The sequence below is a fragment of the Arachis stenosperma genome, chromosome 10 (assembly GCF_014773155.1).
Source record: "Arachis stenosperma cultivar V10309 chromosome 10, arast.V10309.gnm1.PFL2, whole genome shotgun sequence".
Lineage (NCBI taxonomy): Eukaryota > Viridiplantae > Streptophyta > Magnoliopsida > Fabales > Fabaceae > Arachis > Arachis stenosperma.
Window position 1 is genome coordinate 95,378,758 of NC_080386.1, and position 14,108 is coordinate 95,392,865.

Here is a 14,108-nt window from a genome sequence, read left to right on the forward strand (position 1 = left end):
CCTCTAGCTACAGGCTTGAGGTCCAGTCTTCTTAGTTGGACCGATTTGCCTTTGGAGTCTATTCTCCATTGGGCGCCTTCCACACATATCCATTAGGACTTGGTCCAACCTTTGATTAAAGTTGACCCTTCTTGTGTAGGGGCGTTCATCACCTTGCATCATGGGTAAGTGAAACGCCAACCTTACATTTTCCGGACTGAAATCCAAGTATTTCCCCCTAACCATTGAGATAATTCTTTGGACTTGGGTTCTTACCTTGGTCATGGTTCCTAGTGATCCATGCATTGGCTAGAACTCTTGAACCATTAAGATTCCAACTTGTTGCATGGGTTGGTTAAGACTTCCCAACCTCTTCTTGAACTTCATTTCGATCTCCGGATACTCATTCTTCTTGAGCTTGAAAGGAACCTCAGGGATCACCTTCTTCTTTGCCACAACATCATAGAAGTGGTCTTGATGGCTCTTGGAGATGAATCTTTCCATCCCATGACTCGGAGGTGGAAGCTTTTGCCTTCCCTTTCCCTTTTCTAGAGGATACTCCGGCCTTAGGTGCCATTGATGGTAATGGAAAAACAAAAAGCTTATGCTTTTTACCACACCAAACTTTAAAATTTTGCTCGTCCTCGAGCAAAAAGAAAAGAAGAGTAGAAGAAGAAGAAGAAATATGGTAGAGAGGGAGAGAGGTAGGTTCGGCTATGTGGGAGAAGAAGGGGTTGAGTTGTGTGAAAATGAAGTAGAAGGGAAGGGTATTTATAGGGAGAGGGGAGGGTGGGTGTTCGGCCAATTTGGTGGAATGGGTGGGAAATTGAATTTGAATTTTATGAAGGTAGGTGGGGTTTATGGGGAAGAGTGGGTTGATGTGAATGGTGAATGGGGTAATTGGGAAGAGGAATTGAGGTGATTGGTGAAAGGTGTTGGGAAGTGTGACATGGGGAAGAATGAGATTTGGATTAGGATAGTGTGATTAGGATTAAAAGGTAGGGTGGGAATATGTTAGGTGGGGATCCTGTGGGGTCCACAGATCCTGAGGTGATAAGAAATACCATTCCTTCACCCTATAGGCATGTAAAATGCCTACATGCATCATTCTGGCGTTCAAACGCCCATTGGTGCATGTTCTGGGCGTTCAACGCCCATGTAATGCATGTTTCTGGCGTTGAACGCCAGTTTCATGCTTGTTTCTGGCGTTCAGCGCCAGTTTGTCCTCTCTGTGCACGTTCCTGGCGTTTAACGCCAGGTTGTTGCTTGTTTCTGGCGTTCAGCGCCAGAATGGTGCTCTGTTCTGGCGTTGAACGCCGGCCAGATGCACCTTACTGGCGTTGAACGCCAGTCTGCGCTACCTCCAGGGTGAAAAAATTTTTTCTTCTGTTTTTGACTCTGTTTTTAATTTTTTTGATTTTTTTCGTAACTCCTCATGATCATGTACCTAATTAAACACAAAAATAACAAAGAAACAAAATAAAATAAAATTAGATAAATAAAATTGGGTTGCCTCCCAACAAGCGCTTCTTTAATGTCAATAGCTTGACAGTGGCTCTTCATGGAGCCACAAGGTGATCAGGTCAATGTTGTATAGTTGTCCACACCAAACTTAGAGTTTGGATATGGGATCTTAACACCAAACTTAGAGTTTGGTTGTGGCCTCACAACACCAAACTTAGAGTTTGACTGTGTGGGCTCTTCTTGACTCTGAACTGAGAGAAGCTCTTCATGCTTACTCTCTTTTGTCATAGAGGGATGGCCATGTGCCTTAAACACAAGGTAGTCTCCATTTAATTGAAGAACTAATTCACCTCTGTTGACATCTATCACAGCCCCTGCTGTGGCTAGGAAAGGTCTTCCAAGGATGATGCAATCATCCTCTTCCTTCCTAGTGTCTAAGATTATGAAATCAGCAGGGATGTAAAGGCCTTCAACCTTTACTAGCACGTCCTCTACTATTCCATAGGCTTGTCTCAATGACTTGTCTGCCAGTTGTAATGAGAACAAGGCAGGTTGAACCTCAATGATCCCCAGCTTCTCCATTACAGAGAGTGGCATTAGATTTATCCCTGACCCCAGGTCACACAGAGCTTTTTCAAAGATCATGGTGCCTATGGTACAAGGTATTAAGAACTTGCCAGGATCTTGCTTCTTTTGAGGTAGAATTTTCTGAATCCAAGTGTCCAGTTCATTAATGAGCAAGGGAGGTTCACTTTCCCAAGTCTCATTACCAAACAGCTTGGCATTCAGCTTCATGATAGCTCCTAAATATTGAGCAACTTGCTCTCCAGTCACATCTTCATCCTCTTCAGAGGAAGAATAGTCCTCAGAGCTCATGAATGGCAGAAGGAGGTTTAATGGAATCTCTATGGTCTCTAAATGAGCCTCAGATTCCTCTGGATCCTTAATAGGAAACTCCTTCTTGCTTGAGGGACGTCCCAAGAGGTCTTCCTCACTAGGATTTTCGTCCCCCTCCTCCCTTGTGTATTCGGCCTCTTTGATCAAATCAATGGCCTTGCACTCTCCTTTTGGATTCTCTTCTGTATTGCTTGGGAGAATACTGGGAGGAGTTTCAATAACTTTCTTACTCAGCTGGCCCACTTGTGCCTCCAGATTTCTAATAGAGGATCTTGTTTCATTCATGAAACTAAAAGTGGCCTTTGACAGATCAGAGACTATATTGGCTAAATTAGAATTGTTTTGTTCAGAATTCTCTGTCTGTTGCTGAGGGGATGATGGATATGGCTTGCTATTGCCTAGCCTATTATGTCCACCATTGTTAAAGCCTTGTTGAGGCTTTTGTTGATCCTTCCATGAGAAATTTGGATGATTTCTCCATGATGAGTTATAGGTGTTTCCATAAGGTTCACCCATGTAATTAACCTCTGCCATGGCAGGGTTCTCAGGATCATAAGCTTCTTCAGAAGCTGCCTCTCTAGTACTGTTGGATGCATGTTGCAATCCATTCAGATTTTGAGAGATTATGTTGACCTGTTGAGTCAACACTTTGTTCTGAGCCAATATGGCATTCAGAGTATCAATTTCAAGAACTCCTTTCTTCTGAGGTATCCCATTGTTCACGGAATTCCTCTCAGAAGTGTACATGAACTGGTTATTTGCAACCATGTCAATGAGCTCTTGAGCCTCTTCAGGCGTTTTCTTCAGGTGAATAGATCCACCTGCAGAATGGTCCAATGACATTTTCGAAAATTCAGAGAGACCATAATAGAATATATCTAATATGGTCCATTCTGAAAACATGTCAGATGGACATCTTTTGGTCAGCTGCTTGTACCTTTCCCAAGCTTCATAGAGGGATTCACCATCTTTTTGTTTGAAGGTTTGAACATCCACTCTCAGCTTGCTCAGCTTTTGAGGAGGAAAGAATTTATCTAAGAATGCAGTGACAAGCTTATCCCATGAGTCCAGGCTATCCTTGGGTTGTGAATCCAACCATACTCTAGCTCTGTCTCTTACAGCAAAAGGGAAAAGCATGAGTCTGTAGACTTCAGGATCAATTCCATTCGTCTTTACAGTCTCACAGATCTGCAAGAACTCAGTTAAAAACTGATAAGGATCTTCAGATGGAAGTCCATAAAACTTGCAGTTTTGTTGCATTAAAGCAACTAGTTGAGGCTTAAGCTCAAAGTTATTGGCTCCAATGGCAGGAATGGAGATGCTTCTTCCATCAAATTTGGACGTTGGCTTTGTGAAATCACCAAGCATTCTCCTTGCATTATTATTATTTTCGGCTGCCATCTCCTTCTCTTGTTCGAAATTTCTGAAAGGTTGTTTCTGGATTGTTGTAATTTAGCTTCTCTTAATTTTCTCTTCAGAGTCCTTTCAGGTTCTGGATCAATTTCAACAAGAGTGCCTTTATCCTTGTTCCTGCTCATATGAAAGAGAAGAAAACAAGAAAAGAAGAGGAATCCTCTATGTCACAGTATAGAGATTCCTTTATGTTAGTAGAAAAAGAAAGGGGTAGAAGAATGAAGAAGAGGGTTCGGATTTTTGGATGAAGAGTGGTGAAGAAAAGTGTTAGTAATTAAATAATTAAATAGAAGAAGAAAAGAGGAGAGAGATTTCGAAAATAATTTTGAAAAGGGGTTAGTGATTTTCGAAAATTAGAGATAAATTGTAATTAAAATTAAAACATGAAACAATTAAAATTTGAAACAATTAATTAATTAAAAAGAAGAATTTTTTGAAAAGGAGAGAGGTATTTTCGAAAATTAGAGAGGGAAAGTAGTTAGGTGGTTTTGAAAAAGATAAGAAACAAACAAAAAGTTACTTAGTTGATTGAAAAAGATTTGAAATCAAAATTGAAAAAGATAAGAAGATAGCAAGTTAGATAAGATATTTTGAAATCAAATTTTGAAAAAGATAAAATTTTTGAAAAAGATCAAATAAAAGATAAAAAGATTTAATTCAAAAATTTTCAAATTATTTACTTCACTAACAAGAAACTACAAGATAAGATTCTAGAACTTAAAGATTGAACCTTTTTTAACAAGAAAGTAACTGTTCATACCCTGACCGGGGTCCTCCAACTCGGTAAATCCGCAAAGAGGTCCGACCTCGTCCTGAAGCTCGCACCTAAAGGTCGGACCTCGGACAAAAGAGCAAAGGAAGGCCCATCAAAGGGAACGCAGCCCAAACCTAAAGGCCGAAAAGGCCTGGAAAAGGCGGTTCCACAAAGATAGAGGTAAAATCCCAAAAGATAAGATAAGATAAGAATATCTTATCCAGGGAAGATCACTGCCAACTACTATAAATACACTGGAGCACCCAGGTATGACATTCATTCCAAATCTACACATATCTGCTTGGACCCATGCTAACTTAAGCATCGGAGTGTCATTGCAGGTACAACCACCAACCATTCTGCACATCAAGCTCGGGTCACCAAACCCCCACCTCGGGCCTCTCCAGACGACCGAGCTGCACGTTTCAGGCAAACCCTCGGAACATTGGCGCCGTTGCCGGGGACCTGGAAGTCATCCCTCTACCATGGCGGACGACCCTCTCAACGATGAGCACGCTGCATCCGAACAAGAGGACGAAATTGACACCGGAGAACGACCGGACAGCCCTCTATCACCACGTACTCCAGGAGGAAACAAACAGAATCGCCCAAAAACATCACTCCCAAACAAGGATCCACAAAATTCCGAAAGAGCGAAGAGCTCGGAAATTCTAGAAGCAGTCCGGGCACAACAAGACCGACTAAAACAACTCGAAGAGGATATAAAGAAGCAGAAAGAAACTGAACAAGATCTGAGAAGAGAAACTCGAAAGCGCAGAGAATTAGAAGAAAAACTGCGGAAAATAGAGGCCAACCTGAAAGACCGAACAGAATGCGGCACCACCACCGAGGGCAACCACGATCCCTTCACGCAAGAGATCATGAAGGAGAAGGTACCGCGAAACTTCAAACCACCCGATATGGACCTCTACGACGGCACCACCGATCCAAGTCATCACCTCAGCAATTTTAGAAGCAGAATGTACCTAGTTGACGCCTCCGACGCGATTCGGTGCAAAGCCTTCCCCACCACTCTCACCAAGTCAGCCATGAAGTGGTTCGACAACCTGCCGCCAAGATCAATCACCAGCTTCGAAGACCTAACCAAAAAATTCCTAACAAGATTCTCTATTCAAAAGGACAAGACAAAACATGCCCCCAGTCTACTCGGAATCAAACAAGGTGACCAAGAAACTCTCCGAAAATACATGGAACGATTCAACAAAGCCTGCCTGGACATACAACACTTGCCCGCTGAAGCAGCCATCATGGGACTAGCAAACGGCCTAAAAGAAGGACCGTTTAGCCAATCCCTATCCAAACGATACCCGACCTCCCTATACGAGGTGCAGGAGCGGGCGGAAAAATATATCAACATGGAGGAAACCTCCCAGCTAAGAGACTCTTCTAGGAAAGAATCAACCTACCCACTCCGAGATCGGGATCGGGAACAGAAAAAGAAAGAAGAACCCAACTCGGACAAACCACGGAAGTACCACAGCTACACCCCCTTCCGAGTCTCCTTGGTAGACGTCTACAGAGAAGTATGCCACACCGAAAGGATCCCACCGCCCCGACCGCTAAAACACAAGAAAGCAGGGAGAGATCGGTCCGAATACTGTGAATATCACAAGCTCTACGGTCATCCTACTAACGACTGCTACGACCTAAAAAATGTTATAGAAAAGCTAGCCAGAGAAGGAAAACTCGACAGATACATAGCAGAGAAAGGAGAAGAGACCAGGAAGAGAAGGCGGGGGACAATGAAGATCGGGCCGAACAAACCCACGAACACCTGAAAGACATGTTCACATGATAAATGGAGGTTTTGCAGGCGGAGGAACATCCAAATCCTCACGAAAAAGACACCTCAAAGAAGTCTATCACATCCGAGAAGACAGTCCCCTGCCCGAATTACCTACTATTTCATTCACCCGAGAAGATGCTCAAGGGATAATTCCCGGACACGACGATCCAATGGTAATCACCATTATCCTAGCAAACGCCAACTTGCATCGAACCCTGATTGACCAGGGAAGCTCAGCAGATATCCTGTTCAAAACGGCCTTCGACAAACTCGGGCTTGAGGAAAAAGAACTAAAGGCCTACCCCACTGACCTATTTGGACTAGGGGATACTCCGATCCATCCCTTAGGATACATCTCGCTACACACTACCTTTGGAAGAGGCGAGCAATCTAAAACATTAAGCATCGACTACATTATAGTCGACGTCACTTCAGCATACAATGCCCTCATTGGGCGACCAACCCTAAACAGACTAGCAGCTATAGTCTCGACCCCACACCTCTGTATGAAGTTCCCTACCGCAAAGGGAATCGCTACCCTAAAAGGCGACCAAAAACTAGCACGTCGATGCTACAACGAAAGCCTGAGCCTAAAAGGGAAAGAGGTCAACACGATAGAACTCGGACGAGTTCAATCCCGAGAAGATCTCCAGCCACAGCCAGAGGGAGAAACCGAAAAGGTCCAGATTGGGAATACACCTGAAAAAATAACAAGCATAGGAGTAAACCTCGACACAGGCCTAAAAGAGGAACTCATAACCCTCTTAAGGGAGAATTCCGACCTCTTCGCCTGGAAAGCCTCCGACATGCCGGGCATAAATCCCGACCTGATGTGCCATAAGCTATCGATTTACCCGGGATCCCAGCCTGTCCAACAAAGACGCCGGAAGCTCGGACCCAAGCGCATGCAAGCAATAGAAGAACAAGTACAAGCACTACTAGATGCAGGGTTCATTAGGGAAGTAAAATACCCCCTATGGCTCGCAAACGTGGTCCTGGTAAAAAAGCCCAACGGAAAATGGAGGATGTGCGTCGATTACACAGATCTCAACAAAGCCTGCCCCAAAGACCCATATCCACTACCAAACATCGACGCATTAGTAGACGCAGCCTCAGGCTATAGATATCTCTCCTTCATGGACGCATACTCGGGATACAATCAAATCCCAATGTACGGACCCGACCAAGAAAAGACCTCGTTCATAACCCCAAGGGCAAACTACTGCTACGTAGTAATGCCCTTCGGGCTAAAGAACGCAGGGGCAACCTACCAGAGGCTAATGAACAAAGTGTTCTCAGAGCACATCGGACTACAGCTGGAGGTGTACGTCGACGACATGCTGGTAAAGACACAAGAAGACAGAAACTTGCTGACCGACCTCGCCAGTGTTTTCGGCACCCTCATAAAACACAACATGAGACTTAACCCGACAAAGTGCACCTTCGCCGCAGAAGCCGGAAAGTTCTTAGGCTTCATGCTGACTCAAAGGGGCATCGAAGCAAACCCGGACAAATGCCAAGCGATACTCAATATGAAGAGCCCGACGTGTGTCAAAGAAGTACAACAACTAAATGGAAGGCTGGCCGCCCTATCAAGATTCTTGGCGGGATCAGCGATAAAGTCACTACCTCTCTACTCACTCCTAAAGAAAGGGAAACCCTTCTCATGGACCCCGGAGTGCGAAAAGGCCTTTCAAGACTTCAAGGAATTCCTCGGGCAGCCACCAATCCTAACCCGACCTCTAAAAGGAGAAGAACTCGTACTATACCTCTCGGTTGGAAATCGAGCAGTCGCTTCAGCGTTAATACGAGAAAATGACCAAGGACAACACCCCATATACTTTGTAAGCAAGGCACTACAAGGGGCCGAATTAAACTATCAGAAAATAGAAAAATTCGCCTACGCCCTAGTGTTCACAGCTCGGAGGCTCCGTCCCTACTTTCAAACCCACACCATCAAAGTCCGGACAAACCAACCAATGAGACACATCCTCCAAAAAACAGATCTGGCAGGACGAATACTGCAATGGGCGGTGGAACTGTCCGAGTTCGACCTCCACTATGAAACCCGGACTGCCATAAAATCCCAGTATCTAGCCGACTTCATCGCAGAATACACTGAAACCCCTGGAACCCCATGATGAGCGGATGATTTGTATACTTTTTGGCATTGTTTTTAGTATGTTTTTGATATGATCTAGTTAGTTTTTAGTATATTTTTATTAGTTTTTAGTTAAAATTCACTTTTCTGGACTTTACTATGAGTTTGTGTGTTTTTCTGTGATTTCAGGTATTTTCTGGCTGAAATTGAGGGACCTGAGCAAAAATCTGATCCAGAGACTCAAAAGGACTGCAGATGCTGTTGGATTCTGACCTCCCTGCACTCGAAGCGGATTTTCTGGAGCTACAGAAGCCCAATTGGCGCGCTCTCAACGGCGTTGGAAAGTAGACATCCTGGGCTTTCCAGCAATATATGATAGTCCATACTTTGCCCAAGATTTGATGGCCCAAACCGGCGTTCAAAGTCACCTCAAGAAATCCCAGCGTTAAACGCTGGAACTGGCACCTAATTGGGAGTTAAACGCCCAAACTGGCACTAAAGCTGGCGTTTAACTCCAAGGAGAGTCTCTACACGAAATTTCTTCATTGCTCAGCCCAAGCACACACCAAGTGGGCCCGGAAGTGGATTTTTATGTCATTTACTCATCTATGTACTAGTTTTCTATAAGTAGGACCTTTTACTATTGTATTATATACATCTTGGTAGCTATCTTTGAGTTTTATGCTATCTTAGATCATTGGGAGGCTGGCCATTCGGCCATGCCTAGACCTTATGCTTATGTATTTTCAACGGTGGAGTTTCTACACACCATAGATTAAGGTGTGGAGCTCTGCTGTACCTCGAGTATTAATGCAATTACTATTGTTCTTCCATTCAATTCCGCTTGTTCTTTATCCAAGATATTACTTGTTCTTCAACATGATGAAGGTGATGATTGACGCCCATCACCATTCTCACCCATGAACAAGGTGACTGACAACCATTCTTGTTCTACAAGCATCTGAGGCTTAGTGAGTATCTCTTGGATTCTTCGGAATCTTCGTGGTATAGGCAGGACCTGATGGCGGCATTCAAGAGAATCCGGAAGGTCTAACCTTGTCTGTGGTATTCTGAGTAGGATTCAATGATTGAATGACTGTGACGTGCTTCAAACCTGTAACCTACTGGGCGTTAGTGACAGACGCAAAAGAGTTATTCTATTCCGGTAGGGGAGGGAACCAAACCGGTGATTGGCAGCACTGTGACAGAGTGTGTGCATTAGCTTTCACTGCGCGGATGGGAGGTAGCTGCTGACAATAGTGAAACCTTACACGAGCTTGCCATGGAAAGGAGTAAGAAGGATTGGATGAAGACAGTAGGAAAGCAGAGAGACGGAAGGGAAGGCATCTTCAAACACTTGTCTGAAGCTCTTACACCAATGATATACATAAGTATCTCTATCCTTATCTTTTATGTTATTTTCGTTCATCACCATATACATCTGAGTTTGCCTGACTAAGATTTACAAGATGACCATAGCTTGCTTCAATACTAACAATCTCCGTGGGATCGACCCTTACTCACGTAAGGTTTATTACTTGGACGACCCAGTGCACTTGCTGGTTAGTTGTGCGAAGTTGTGTAATGCCATGGTATTGAGCCACCAAGTTTTTGGAGCCATTACCGGGGATTATTTGAGTTGTGAAAAAGTATTGTTCACAATTTCGCGCACCAAGTTTTTGGCGCCGTTGCCGGGGATTGTTCAAGTTTTGAGCAAGCTTTTGGTAACATCAGTGCCAAGATCCGGCAACAACATCAAGTTTTTGGTGTTATTGCCCGGGATTGTTTAGGCTGGACAACTGACGGTTCATCTTGTTGCTTAGATTAGGTATTATTTTTTTTCGAAATTCTTGAAGATGAATTCTAGAGTTTCATGATGATTTGTTGAAATCTGGCTGGCTGAGAAGCCATGTCTAATCTGATTGGACCGAGGTTTCAACTTATCACCACAAGAGCTTGTTGATTCTCATCAATTTTGCTCTTGGAGCAGTGATCTGCTAAGATTTGGCTGACCTTTGGTCATGTCTAGTGTTTTGGACCGAAGCTTTCTTTGAAAGCTTGGCTGGCTGTGAAGCCATGTCTAATTCCTGGACCGGAGTCTTAGGCTAGCACTGCACTGATTCCTGGAATTCTCATTAAGAATTTTGATACCTTTTCCCATTTAATTTTCGAAAAACACAAAAAAAATTACAAAATCATAAAAAGACCAAAAATATTTGATGTTTCTTAAGTTTAGTGTCTCATCCTAAGTTTGGTGTCAAATGCATGTTTTTGTTATAATTTTCGAATCCATGCATATATTTCTTTGTTCTGATCTTTGAATTCTATTGACTTGAAGCATTTTGTGTGTCTCATATGCATTCTCATATTGTTAGTGTCAGTAGTATACAAACTGCTAAGTTTGGTGTCTTGCATGCATTGTTAATTGGTTCATTTTGCATTTTGATTATAAAAAAATTCAAAAATATTTTTTATTTGTGTCTTTTCAAGTCAATGATACAAAGAATTGAAGATTCAGAACATACTGCAGAGGAATTATACAGAAAAAGCTGAGCATTCAAAAATGCCCAGTGACGAAGGCAGACTGGCGTTTAAACGCCAGCCAGGGCACCTGGTTGGGCGTTTAACACCCAAAGAGGTAGCATTTTGGGCGTTAAACGCCAGAATGTATACCATTCTGGGCGTTTAACGCCAGGATGGTGCTAGGGGGAAGATTTTGTTTTCAAATCAATTTTTCTTAGTTTTTCAAAATCAAATCTTTTTCAAATCAAATCTTTTCAATCAAATGTTTTCAAAATCAATTTCTTTCCTTTTTAAAAGATACTTACTAACAATTAATGATTTGATTGAACATCTCAAAATTGTTGCCTTTTCTGTTGAGGAAGGTTTTATGTTTGAATCATATCTTTTCTTGTTAGGCAAGTCATTAATTTTTAAAATCATATCTTTTCAAATTGTTTTCAAATCATATCTCTTAAAATTGTTTTCAAATCATATCTTCTCAATCACATCTTTTTAAAACCATAACTTTTCAATTAAATCTTTTTAACCACATCTTTTTCAAAATAGTTTTCAATCAAATCTTTTTAATTTCTAATTTTAAAATCTTTTTTCAAAAATCGCTTGATTTCTTTTCCACTCTGATTTTCGAAAATCAATTAATGTTTTTCAAAAATGTTTTCAAAATATTTTAATGAATTTTCGAAAATTCTCTTCCCTCCATCCCACATCCTTCTATTTATGGAGTACCACTCCTTCTAAATGCACAATTCGAACCTTATCTAATTAAAGTTCGAATTCTTCTTCTCCTTCTTCTTTCTATTTCTCTTTTCCTCTGACATTTCAAGGAATCTCTATACTGTGACATAGAGGATTCCACACTTTCTGTTTCTCTTCTCTTTCATATGAGCAGGAGCAGAGACAAAGGCATTCTTGTTGAAGCTGACCCTGAACCTGAGAGGACCTTGAAGCGAAAGCTAAGAGAAGCCAAGGCACAACTCTCTTTAGAGGACCTGACCGAATTCTTCAAGGAAGAAGAACACATGGCAGCCGAAAACAACAACAATGCCAACAATGCAAGGAAGGTGCTGGGTGACTTTACTGCACCTACTCCTGATTTTTATGGGAGAAGCATCTCTATCCCTGCCATTGGAGCAAACAACTTTGAGCTTAAGCCTCAATTAGTTTCTCTAATGCAACAGAATTGCAAGTTTCATGGACTTCCAATGGAAGATCCTCATCAGTTCTTAGCTGAATTCTTGCAAATCTGTGACACAGTCAAGACTAATGGGGTTAACCCTGAGGTCTATAGACTGATGCTATTCCCTTTTGCTGTAAGAGACAGAGCTAGAATATGGTTGGATTCTCAACCTAAAGAAAGCCTGGACTCTTGGGAAAAGCTAGTCAATGCCTTCTTGGCAAAGTTCTTTCCACCACAAAGATGGAGTAAGCTTAGAGTGGAAGTCCAAACCTTCAGACAGAAGGATGGAGAATCCCTCTATGAAGCTTGGGAAAGATACAAACAATTAATCAGAAGATGTCCCTCAGACATGCTTTCTGAATGGAGCATCATAGGTATTTTCTATGATGGTCTCTCTGAACTATCCAAGATGTCTTTGGATAGCTCGCTGGAGGATCTCTTCATCTGAAGAAGACGCCTGCAGAAGCTCAAGAATTGATTGAAATGGTTGCAAATAACCAATTCATGTACACTTCTGAAAGGAATCCTGTGAACAATGGGACTAGTCAGAAGAAAGGAGTTCTTGAAATTGACACTCTGAATGCCATTTTGGCTCAGAATAAAATATTGACTCAACAAGTCAATCTGATTTCTCAAAGTCTGTCTGGAATGCAAAATGCACCAAACAGTACTAAGGATGCTTCATCTGAGGAAGAAGCTTATGATCCTGAGAACCCTTCAGTGGAAGAGGTAAATTACCTAGGAGAACCCTATGGTAACACCTATAATTCTTCATGGAGAAATCACCCAAATCTCTCATGGAAGAATCAAGAGAGACCTCAACAAGGTTTCAATAATAATGGTGGAAGAAACAGGTTTAACAATGGTAAACCTTTTCCATCATCTTCTCAGCAACAGACAGAGAGCTCTAAGCAGAATACCTCTGACTTAGCAACCATGGTCTCTGATCTAATCAAGACCACTCAAAGTTTCATGAATGAAACAAGGTCCTCCATCAGAAATTTGGAAGGACAAGTGGGTCAGCTGAGCAAGAAAGTTACTGAACTCCCTCCTAGCACTCTCCCAAGTAATACAGAAGAAAATCCAAAAGGAGAGTGCAAAGCCATAACCATGGCCGAATGTGGAGAGGACAGAGAAGAGGAGGACGCCACTGAGGAAGACCTCAGTGGGCGTGTACCAATCTCCTCTGAGGACCAATGGGAATCTGAGGCTCAAAATGAGACCATAGAGATTCCATTGGACTTACTTCTGCCATTCATGAGCTCTGATGAGTATTCTTCCTCTGAAGAGGATGAGTATGTCACTGAGGAACAAGTTGCTAAATACCTTGGAGCAATCATGAAGCTAAATGACAGGTTATTTGGAAATGAGACTTGGGAGGATGAACCCCCTTTGCTCACCAAGGAACTGGATAACTTGTCTAGGCAGCAATTGCCTCAAAAGAGGCAGGATCCTGGGAAGTTTTCTATACCTTGTACCATAGGCACCATGACCTTCAAGAAGGCCTTGTGTGACTTAGGGTCAAGTGTAAACCTCATGCCCCTCTCTGTAATGGAGAAATTAGGGATCTTTGAGGTGCAAGCTGCAAAAATCTCACTAGAGATGGCAGACAACTCAAGAAAACAAGCCTATGGACTTGTAGAGGATGTTCTGGTTAAGGTTGAAGACCATTACATTCCTACTGATTTCATAGTCCTAGAGATTGGGAAGTGCATGGATGAATCCATCATCCTTGGCAGACCCTTCCTAGCCACAGCAAAGGCTGTGATTGATGTTGATAGAGGAGAGTTGATCATTCAAGTGAATGAAGAATCCTTGGTGTTTAAGGCCCAAGGATATCCCTCTGTCATCATGGAGAAGAAGCATGAAGAGCTTCTCTCAAAACAGAGCCAAACAGAGCCCCCACAGTCAAACTCTAAGTTTGGTGTTGGGAGGCCACAACCAAACTCTAAGTTTGGTGTTGAACCCCCACATTCAAACTCTAAGTTTGGTG

At 42.6% G+C, this 14,108-nt stretch overlaps 1 non-coding gene across 1 annotated transcript; it reads right to left on the reverse strand.

Annotated features, from left to right (window-relative positions):
- Nucleotides 1-12,362: 12,362 nt before the first annotated feature.
- LOC130959096 (small nucleolar RNA R71) lies at nt 12,363-12,470 on the reverse strand. Its single transcript, XR_009078191.1, has one exon. It is a non-coding gene; the product is annotated as a small nucleolar RNA R71 (small nucleolar RNA).
- Nucleotides 12,471-14,108: the final 1,638 nt, after the last annotated feature.